This window comes from Sebastes fasciatus, chromosome 17 (assembly GCF_043250625.1).
Source record: "Sebastes fasciatus isolate fSebFas1 chromosome 17, fSebFas1.pri, whole genome shotgun sequence".
Lineage (NCBI taxonomy): Eukaryota > Metazoa > Chordata > Actinopteri > Perciformes > Sebastidae > Sebastes > Sebastes fasciatus.
The window spans coordinates 7,337,970-7,348,382 of record NC_133811.1 but is presented as its reverse complement, the minus strand read 5'-3'; the positions used below and the strand labels follow the sequence as shown (position 1 = coordinate 7,348,382).

The 10,413-nt window shown below is 41.9% G+C and overlaps 1 protein-coding gene across 1 annotated transcript in view; it reads left to right on the top strand.

The window, feature by feature from the left end:
* The first annotated feature begins 1,888 nt into the window (after nt 1–1,888).
* LOC141753949 (CMP-N-acetylneuraminate-beta-galactosamide-alpha-2,3-sialyltransferase 1-like) overlaps nt 1,889–10,413 on the top strand; it is a 79,065-nt gene continuing 70,540 nt past the window's right edge. Inside the window, exon 1 of the mRNA XM_074612647.1 lies at nt 1,889–2,229. The gene's annotated coding sequence lies outside the window, so the exon portion shown is untranslated. The remainder of the gene's footprint in view (nt 2,230–10,413) is intronic.

Below are 10,413 nucleotides of genomic sequence, written 5' to 3'. Positions count from 1 at the left end.
GTTTTTCCGATACCGATACCAGTTTCGGAAATGCGTCTGATACTGCCCAGAATTCAGTATCGGCGAATACGCCAGTCTATGCACTGATTTGATACCATAGTTTATTAATCCAGAAAAAAATCAACTTGTTTAATATCAATATCAATTTTTCTTCTCCAATATAGTAGCCTTCACTGTGCTGTTGCCCTGGATGTATCATGGATGCCTACTGGCAACTACTGTTTTAGAGCAGCGAAGAAGAACTGATTGCAGGTAGTTTGTCACATGACAATAGCAAACAACAACAGTGTGGTGCTGGTGGAGAGGGTAACGTTGACGGCAGTCAGAGCGAGGGAAAGATCAATCCATCCATCCATCCATCGTCCGTAATCGCTTATCCTATTCAGGGTCGCGGGGGGGCTGGAGCCGATGCGAGCTGACATTGGGCGAAGGTGGGGTACACCTTGGACAGGTCGCCAGACTATCACAGGACTGACACATAGAGACAGACAACCATTCACACTCACATTCATACGGGCAATTTAGAGTCAACAATTAACCTGAATGTCTTTGGACTGTGGGAGGAAACCGGAGAACCCGGAAAAAAACCAAGCTAACACGGGGAGAACGTGCAAAGTCCACACAGAAGGGCCCCAAGCCGGGTTTTAACCTGCGACCCTCTTGCTGTGAGGCGACAGTGCTCAGTGGAAAATCCAACATGTAAAACTGTATTTGTTCATGTTTTACAAAAGGTTTAACCTGAGCCAGGCCATACAACAAAGATAGTGATCATATCACATCCCAGCCCAGTCGCACAGAAGTTCGTGAAACAGTCACAAAATTGAATGTATTGATTTGTGTAAATAGACACGAATTTCACATTTTTTTCGTGATGGTCAGCACAAAATCAACTTGTATGTAATCCATGTAATTGTGAAGTGGGAAGTATAAAGAGCGGCGAACAAAAAACACCAGAGTTTCGCCCAGGAGACCGGTGTTTGTGTCCCAAGTGAAACCACAAGTCAAAGTTGATTTATTTGTCACATAACTTCCGTATTTAAGTTACAGCATATCCAGAGTCATTTTAACCCAAACAACAATCTTTTTCTAAAGTTAACTAAGTAGTTTTTGTCAAGGAACTTCCCTACTTAACTTATGGCATTTCCAGTGTTATTTTAAGCCAAACCACGATCTTTTCCTAAACCTAACTAAGTAGTTCTGTTGCTTAACCAAATCGATGTTTTCCTTATCTTAACAAAGTAGTTTTATTTTGAAAAGACTGGAGCGGAAATTGACACGTGCGTCACGTGTCGTTGAAAGTCGCGCTGATGGTCACGAAAAAATTCATATTTATGTACACGACTCAAATAGATTAAATTTCGTGACTATTTAATTTGCCGTGAGACCGTGTTGCACATCCATACGTGATCAGAAGTAAACAGCTGTTAAATAATAATAATAATCACGCTGGTATCGTACTTGGTATTGGCCGATACTGCAAGTTCAGGTATTTGGAATCGGTATTGGAAAGGAAAAAAATGGTATCGGAACATCTCTATCAAACATTGTGCAACTTACTTTTATCCTGCAGGCATATTTTTATCAATTAGTAATAGTCACTTATTTCTGTTTAATAATATAAGATTGTAATTACTGTAAAAGAAGCAGATGTTGGATATTAACATGGCCCATAAATGGAGATGAATTATTTGTTAGTATATATAGATGAGCCCATTGTTCATTCCTGCAGCAATAAGCTGGAGGCTATAACAGCAGGGCAAATGCATGCCACAAAAAAAAAAAAAGCCCCCTGATATGAGCATGTGAGAGTGAGTGAGTGAGGATGCTGAGGGGCGTATAGCAGTGTGTTGCTCCTCATGGTCCTCATGATGGTCAGCGCTCAGGAATTAACATGCATGCCTCTCATTGCCTCCCATTGCCTCGGAGCAGCGAGTAACGGTACAGTATCTAGGAGAGGAGAAACTGTTCCCATCCGACTCCTTCGCACAATAACGCGCGGATGGATGTGCGTGTTCCAGGAAGGTCGTAAAAACCTCCTCCTGGGGTTTTCTTATTAAAAAAAAAAAAAGATGTGAGGTTGCCAGTTTGGAGCTTGTTTCCCCCCTTAAATTGGACCCGTCAAGCTGCGACTGGTTCTCGCTTCTTTTCTCCTTCTCCGCGGAGCCGCCGCCGCCACAACGACGCACGGAGATATAACGGGACTTCTCCTCACTCGCAGCTTCACTTTAAGTGAGTACGCCAACACAACGCATGCTTTTAACCTGCTATATTATAATTATAATCCCACTGCTTTAAACAGAGTAGCGCAACATACATGCGTAAAGTGTTAAAGTGCTGCTGACCAGGTGTTGCACTGTAACTTTCTCCTGCAAAAAAAATCTGCACAAATATTCGAAAGCAACAGCATGCTTTTATTGTCTTAGAATAAAGCACAAATATCATATTAAATCACTCTATTTCCTCATTCACAACATCTCTTACTAAAAGGTAGGAAAAGGGTATTCAATATAGGCTCTATATACCTACACAAATATATTATGAACTGTGCTTATCTTTGACCTGTTCAAATCTATTATTGCTTGGTACTTTTGCCTCATTCGATTTTTATTTTTTTTAAATCACAGCTGCAGATTTATGAGAACAGTTATCTTTTTTCAAGTCTCCATACATGAGCATGCTTGTGCATATCTCTCTTCATTCTTTTCAATGTTTTCCATCAGTCCATATAGTGTCATAGTTGAGAACTTCTTTTTGAGGTCTGGTTTTGATTTCTGGGCTTTATAGATTCCGTGCTGCTGGCTAACTCATGCACTGCTCAGCTTTCTGACTTCAAAAAGACTGTATATATACCATGCACTGTGAGCAACTGTTGAACATACAGCGGATGTGCAGAGGAGAGATATCTGTGTGCTGCACACATTTAGTAGAGGTGTGTTATGGTGTCCTCCTGGAAGCATCCTCATTAAGTAAAACAACACTTTCCTGTCACAGAAACCCTTTAATTTGCTGTAAACATTAATCACTCTGTGTTTCATTGTCGCTGTTAATTTCCCAGTGTGTGTAAACTCTAGGTTTATGGGTTATGGGTTTTGGAAATGATCCCCCCTCTGTTGTGTATTTTTGCATGAGATGTCACCTCATTTTGCTAATGAAGGTGTCTGCGACGCGCTGGTTAATTTTCCCACTGAAAGCTCGCCTAGCCATTATAAATAATAAGCAAGTGGAATACATTAGCTCATCACATCTCCAGTCAGATTGGATGGCGTGACCTTGGGGGGGACCGCGCTGCAGCATTTAGAGAGGAAGGAGGGAGATGTGGTGCTCCGGTGGCTCCCATTATCAAGGAACCCAATTACATCTGGAAATTGTAGTTGCCATAAGCAATTGCCATTTGGTGACTCCATAAAAGAGAGAGGAGCTATTTTGAGAGAAATGTGCATCATCCTGATAATGTGCACTTCAGTCTTCAGTGCATGCTCTCTCATCTGTGTGTATATTGTAATTTAAGAGATCTGTGTGATTCCTCTGAAAGGAAGGAGGTCCTCTGTGGGCTCTTTTTAACAATAGAGCATGCATGGAAGAAGCAATGAGTCACCATGAATCATGGCAACTCTCACCAGCTGCCAGCCAGATGAAGGACACGCTGCAAGCAAAAAGTCTGATGAAACTGCACTCGCAGTCGTGCTGCTGTTTCCACTTGAAAGCACGCCACGGCGAACGGGAACGTATAGCGTTCCACGAGGGCGCCCAACGCGCCTTTTTAAAGTTTGTGCAAGTTTCTCTAACGATCCAACTTCTCGTTTTTTTTTCTCCCTGCGAGGTATTTCCCCTCGTCTGTATAGTTTGCTGTGCGTGGCGTCAGGTCTGTCAGCGCAGGCTTTAACTGTAATCAGTTATTCAGCTCTGGCATTTCAGCTCCAGACAGAGGAATCCCCGTGGCTCGCCGCAGACCCAATCAGACCCTTTAAGTACACGGCTTTTACGACGAGGTCTGGGGACCAAAGACCGCAGTAGTAGCCGGAGAAATGTTTCCAGTCCCCCGGGTGGTGGTCTGCATGTGTCTGCAGCATGTACAAGTAGATTTCACTAATAGTTAGTGTCTTTTTTTGTTCAGGCCTCTCGGCTCCGTCACAGGCTGTCTTACTCCTTCACAGTATTCCCCTTGGACTTCTCCCTGGCTTTTTGATTTGCCCTCTGTTTCCACTTAACAGTCCTGGCTATTTTCCAAGAAACACCTCAGCACCATTCTTTTTTTTTTTCACTCAAGCATGAGCAGACTTCTTATATATACTCTGGGCACACATGGAGAATGCATGGCTTTTACTTCGTGTACGAACATCTACAAAACATCTCACTGTATCTTGGGCTGCGAGGTTATCGGAGGATGATTGCAAAATGACTATTTAAACACGACCGCCTCCGCAACAAAGACAGCCGTCCTGTGATTGCTGTCTTTCCCCAGCGCAATCACCGAGACTACACATCACTCTCGCAATTAGGCTCGTCAAATTACTGCGTGGCTTTTATCTGCGACTGCTTGCTTGATAACGGCTTATTGGCAGGTGCCTTTGGAGGAGCGGAGGAAGGGAATCCACAGCTGGTGCCGGATGCATTATGTAAAACCATACTGTAGTGTGCAGCAGATGTTCCTTCCTTCTGATGGCCAGCTCAGCTACATAACCATACATCTCCATATCGCAACATCCTCGGGAGTTTTTCCTCGTTTTGTCTCCATTTTGACGGACACGTGCGCCGTCCTTGACTTTCATCATTTTGTTGACTGAGCAACACTCGCTGTCCTGATCGTTTTCTGGTCCAATCAGTTAGGCGGAGAGAGTGTGCATCACTCACTCGGTCATCATGGACGTAAAGCGCCTTCTGAATCTTTTATATTCCTTATACTCATGTTGACAGGCCGGCAGCATCTACGACCTTGTCAGGAGAAACGTCTTCATTCTATATAGAGACTCACTCACCTATACAATATGTATGCTATACTCCCACTCTAAAAGGCTTCCTCTCAGGATTAGTGTTCTTCTTGCATGTGTCTTTAGTTGCTTTGCTTGTCCTCAGCAGTTTGCCAACTGAAAAGGTAAAAAAAAAAGAAAGAGATTTTGTCTGTAGGTTTGACATGTGGGTTTATTTGAAGGAAAGGCTAATTGTTATGCCTCGGAGGTCCATTGTTAATTAGAAGTTATCTCAAGCGGCTCTCACATGGTCACCGCTCTAATTGGCAGTCAAAGCTGTGTACCACCTGGCCTAGCCTTTAACTCGCCAGGTGCTCGCAGCAAAACCGTCGGCCTCGGCATTATGTGAGCACGGCCTCTTAAAAGAAGACTGACAGCGGAGAGGGAGAGAGCGAGGAGGAAAAGAGAAGAAGAAAGACTGAAAGGTTGCCGGCCAACTTAGCTGAAATGGTGGAGCTGCAAAACAGCAGTTAAAGCCCCCCATCCAGTGTGTTCTGCCATTTCTATGATATTTCATATTCATAAGAGTCATTTCCTTAGCCAAGTTTGCCAAAATATTTTTGACCAATACCTTAATTTCGTGCTCAAAGTAAAAAAAAAAGAAGGTTGTTGGTAAAATGGGAAGATGACGTATGACTATACTAGAAGCTGCAGCTCATACGTCATCCTCCAAGCTTGTGCAGGCACACTCATGCCCGTCTGCATCTGAGCAGCAAACCAATAAATCTGTTTATCTGTCTGTCAGTTTGTCTTTCTAATTAGCTAGTAGGGTGTAGTTAACTAGCTCAACTTGTTGCATTAGCTAACTGAGGGTTTTCATTTCCTCCACCTTAGTTTAGTGTGTTTATTTTCACAATAGCTGTCTTTCTCACTCGCTCTCTTCTTTACTCCTTCTTTACGTCTCCTCCTCCTGGAGATAAATTAACAGAAAGCAGCTGATGCCGTTTTGGAGGTTTGCCAGACCCTAACAGGTCCGGACGACGGGGAGCGCACAACTTACAGCTGAAAAGAAAACAACAGAAAAGTCGTGTTAGAGTAATAAACAAATAAACGAATCACAGTGCACACAAGGCGAGAGCGGCCGGTGCTGGTGCACGGTGCACCTCCAAAACGTCCTGAAACTGCATTTCAAACGGCAGACTTTAGCAACATGTCTATCCGTCCTCCGGTGCGCTGTGGCCGGCGTGCGGCGGCGCAGCTCCTCGGTGCAGCAGCAGCCAGATGGCCGCCTCGCTAGAAGGAGACGTAAAGAAGAGAGTGAGTGAGAGAGAGTCGGTGTGTTGAGATAATTCTTGTCTCATTTGTGGTCTGATAAACAGTAAATTCATCTAAACTGGTTTCATCTAAACTGGGTTGAAAAGAGAAGCAATCTGGTCTCCATGGTAATGAATTACGTCTGACTATTAACTAACGGAAAACAGGAAGTCAAACTGGCTGGAGGGGGGCTTTAAAGGTTATTTCACGCTCAGTAGCCAAGTCTTGTCTTCAGAGAAATTAGTGTAATCTTTTGATACACGCGTCATCATACATCACACGTCTTTGTTTCAGATTTCTAATCCCGCAGAGGATGTGAGGTGGCAGCACATCAACACAGCCTCGGTTTACCTGTGTTTTGTGGAAAAAAAAAACAAGTTAAGGCCAGTATCAGAAAAGCTTTTAGTGTTTGTTTCAGCACCTGTCTATACAAGGTAAATTAAGGATGATGGCACAATCATGTCGAGCCTATTTTGCCATTCACGGAGAGACGTGAATGTTAAAATCGATTCAAGCCACGAAAGATTTTCTCTCTAAAACAGAATCCACTTTAAGTCTTTTATCCAGTGCGATTGTAACACCGAGCTGCAGAAAAGGCAGTGATTCAATCAAAAGAGAGTGCAGCTGAAACTCAACCTGAATAGTGTGAGATTCTTCTACTCGTACATGATTGAGGGTCGTGTTGTGTCTCTCCGTGACAGGAGAAAATTCACCCATGACCCTCATAAATCTGGAATAACTCGTCCAAGACCGCGGGAATCATAACGTCCTGTTCTTTTTTTAAAAAGGCCAGACAGGTGTGCGCTCCGTGCATGGCACAAACAAAGTTATTATAAAATGTGCCATGCATCGCTGTGCTCTGGAGGACAAAAGACCTTTTGTCTTTTCCCACCACAAAGTCAATGGGGTTGTTTTGTCTTGCCGCTCCAGCATCTAAAGTTCACGCTAATTCCCAAATGTGTCGTCCCTTTGTTCTCCGATCACAATGGGAATTGGAAATGTAAAGCGGATTTAAACAATGCACTATATCTTGATGCGTAGAGCCGATAGAAGTGCTTTAAAAGGCTTTGTATCTGTGTTGTCTTGGCAGCCTTAGGCACTATGTTGTACAACAGAGCCGAGGATGATCTGGATCTGTGTGATTTGTTGTTGTTGCCGTTTATTTTTTCCAGGAACTGTTGTGTTCAGGCCCAGAGCTTTGGCAGCGTGCGTTGTCTGATTTCAACCTACATATACAGTATATACAGTATAGATAGACCCAAGAGAACATGACTCATTATCAGCATATACGGCCCATGTTCAGTCAGCAGCAGCAACAATAAGTAATAACCTGACAATTAAGAAAAATATAGAATAATAGACAGGCCACGCAGAACAACAGAAATGACTACCTCATACAGACTAATCATAATAAACAGTCCTATCACTGCTGTAATTACTGACAGTAGAATCATTACTTTCCCTAATGCTCCGCCGCTACCATCGTTAATAACAGTTCATTAATTAAACATACTATGGAAAACAGGAGCTGCGCTCTGTGAAGAGGACTTCTCCTTGACTGGACCCACGGAGTTACAGAGTGTAGCTTAATGCTGCTCTGGAGGTCATTCCAGGAATAATGAGCGGGAGAAATGTAAATACTCCACTTTTGCTTAACTGCCGGGGCTCTTAGAATACCTGAGACAAGCCGAATTTGAGATTCAGCCACATAATGAGCTGCTTATTTTCATACAAGCAGGAGGGGAGTGAGAAAGAGGCCGTTATTGCTTGTCAAATAAAAACTGTTTTTTTTTCTCTCTTTTTTTTTACGAGTGAGGTAAACGTTGCTTTCAACTGTGCCGGTTTTTTATCTGTAGTTTTGGGGAGGAAATTAAAAAATCCAAATCCAGACATCTAAATCCATTTACCAGTTCAAGGAATAATTTCATTCATCACATTTTCTGAACTACTTATTTGTTTTTTTGAGTGAGATGAGAAGATCAATATCAATTGTGCAAGTACGAAGCTGGAGCCAGACCTTGTTTAGCTTAGCTTAGCTTCAGGTAGCTTAGCTTAGCTTATTTTAGTGTAAAGATTGGAAGCAGGGGATAAACAGGAAAGAAATACCAACGCCTTTAAAATTGACTATTAAATTGCTGCGTTGTATCTTGTTTCTTTGTAACTCGCACATGAACAATAAAATAAAAGTGACAACTTGTGGTTTTAGAAAGAGCTGGGTTGGAAGTATTTTTTGGTGAACAACAGATGGGTAGTAACTGGGCACAGCTTTCTGAAGTCTTGAAGTCACAGCAAGCCAGGTTTGGTAGGTTAGGTAGCTATACCTACAAAACGTAATGCACTATAATACGTAAACAGTAAATCCCACATAATCAATTTGTATGTAATCCACGTAATCGTGAGCCACGACAGGCGACGTAGTATAAAGAGGAATTAAGTCCGTGTCAGGGTGGATGGGTTACAGAGGAAAGCGGTGTTCGTTTCCTATGTGAAACCAGAGGTCAATGTTGACTTATTTCTCACGTAAATTCCATACTTAATTAACGCCACTTCCGTAGTTATTTTAACCTAAACCACGATCTTTTCCTAAACCTCACCAAGTAGTTTTGTTTCACCACAGGGGCTTGCGCAGGCACACTGATCGCTTGTGTAGCTGGACATTTGTAGGAAAACACGGAAGATTTCGTAAGACATCATACAAACCATTGTATGAGGATACGTTGTGTTTGTACTATGACCAAAAACAAAATCTTTGCTTACTGATTGTACCAAGCAACACGCACTACAGCTGGAGATGTTGCACAACAGTTCTGAGCAGATGTACTTAAATAACTCCAAAACATTACTCCTCCTAAAATCACAAATTGTTGTTTTTCATGTTTCTGTGTGCACAGATTAAACAAACAGAAGACATTGAGTTAATTAACTTTATACGTGTTGCTAGATGTATTCTCTTAACTTCTTATCTGATGAGAGTGAACCAAAACAGTGAATCTGCGAGCCGTAAAACCAAAACAGTGAGCTGAAAGATGCTAAAATGCTCTGTGGAGCTGAAGTGAACTGTAATCATGTGATCCGTTGTTAATATAAAAATAAAAATAGTAGGACTGCCCCCTCTTAGTCCATTAGTCGACTAATCGGTCATTTTGGTCTTAGTCGACTAAGGTCAGTGATTTTTTATGCTATGTCATGCTCTAATGACTTAGAAACGTATGAGCACATCTCTGGTAAACACAAGATTTAAAGTGCTTCTGTGTGATTCTTTGTTGAGAAACTCAGTTTTACAGATGTGTTGATTAAATCAACTAATCGATTATTTGACAAAATCTTAGTGTTAGTCGACTAAGAATTTCTTTGGTCGATGACAGCCCTAAAAAATATTGATTATAGCTGCTTTTTATGCACGGAAATGAGACTGATACTGATTTTCTCATTTCACTGTCAGAAATAAACACATTTCCAAAGTGTTGAACTGTTCTGTGAAGCTCTACCTCTACATGTATCTTAAATACATTCACATTGATTATTCCTTATAATACTGAGAATTAATCATTGCTCTGAACTACTTACTGTATACATTTTAATTAACTGAACAATGTTTCCGTGCAGTCGCTGCTAAAAAGACCTTGAAAGACATCAGAACGTGTCTTCATCAGAGCACCGCACACGTGCTAGTTGGCTTCTATAATGGTTATGAATAATTACTGTCTTCAGTAATTCTGTAATCAGCATTGGAAGTACATCTGGCTGGCCTCAGTGTGGATACACCATGGATATCAGAAGTCTACAGGCTCCGTCTAATTCTCAACTTTTTATTGCCTTGAAGGCTGGAATGAAAACCTATTAAATCAAACTTGATTTTTTTTCCATTTTCATTCGGATATGCCGAAATAATGAGCTAAAGGTAAAAATGACATGCGGCTAATTTCTGACAATGTATTAAAAATGGAAAACGAAAGCACTTTTCGATAACAACCGTGACCTTTTTGTAAAAAGTTTCTAGCCATTCCTCTCTTCAGACAGAAAGTGGTTTCTATATGCTCAGTCACACTTCTCTTTGGATCAATCCACAGAGTTTGTACCAAAGTAAAAGTCCAGGGTAAAGATCTTCCTTTTGTCTCAGCTGGTGGTTGATTTGGCCGTGCGCTTTGGGTTGCTGTCAAGTTGAAAGATGGAATTCTTCTTTGACTTGAGC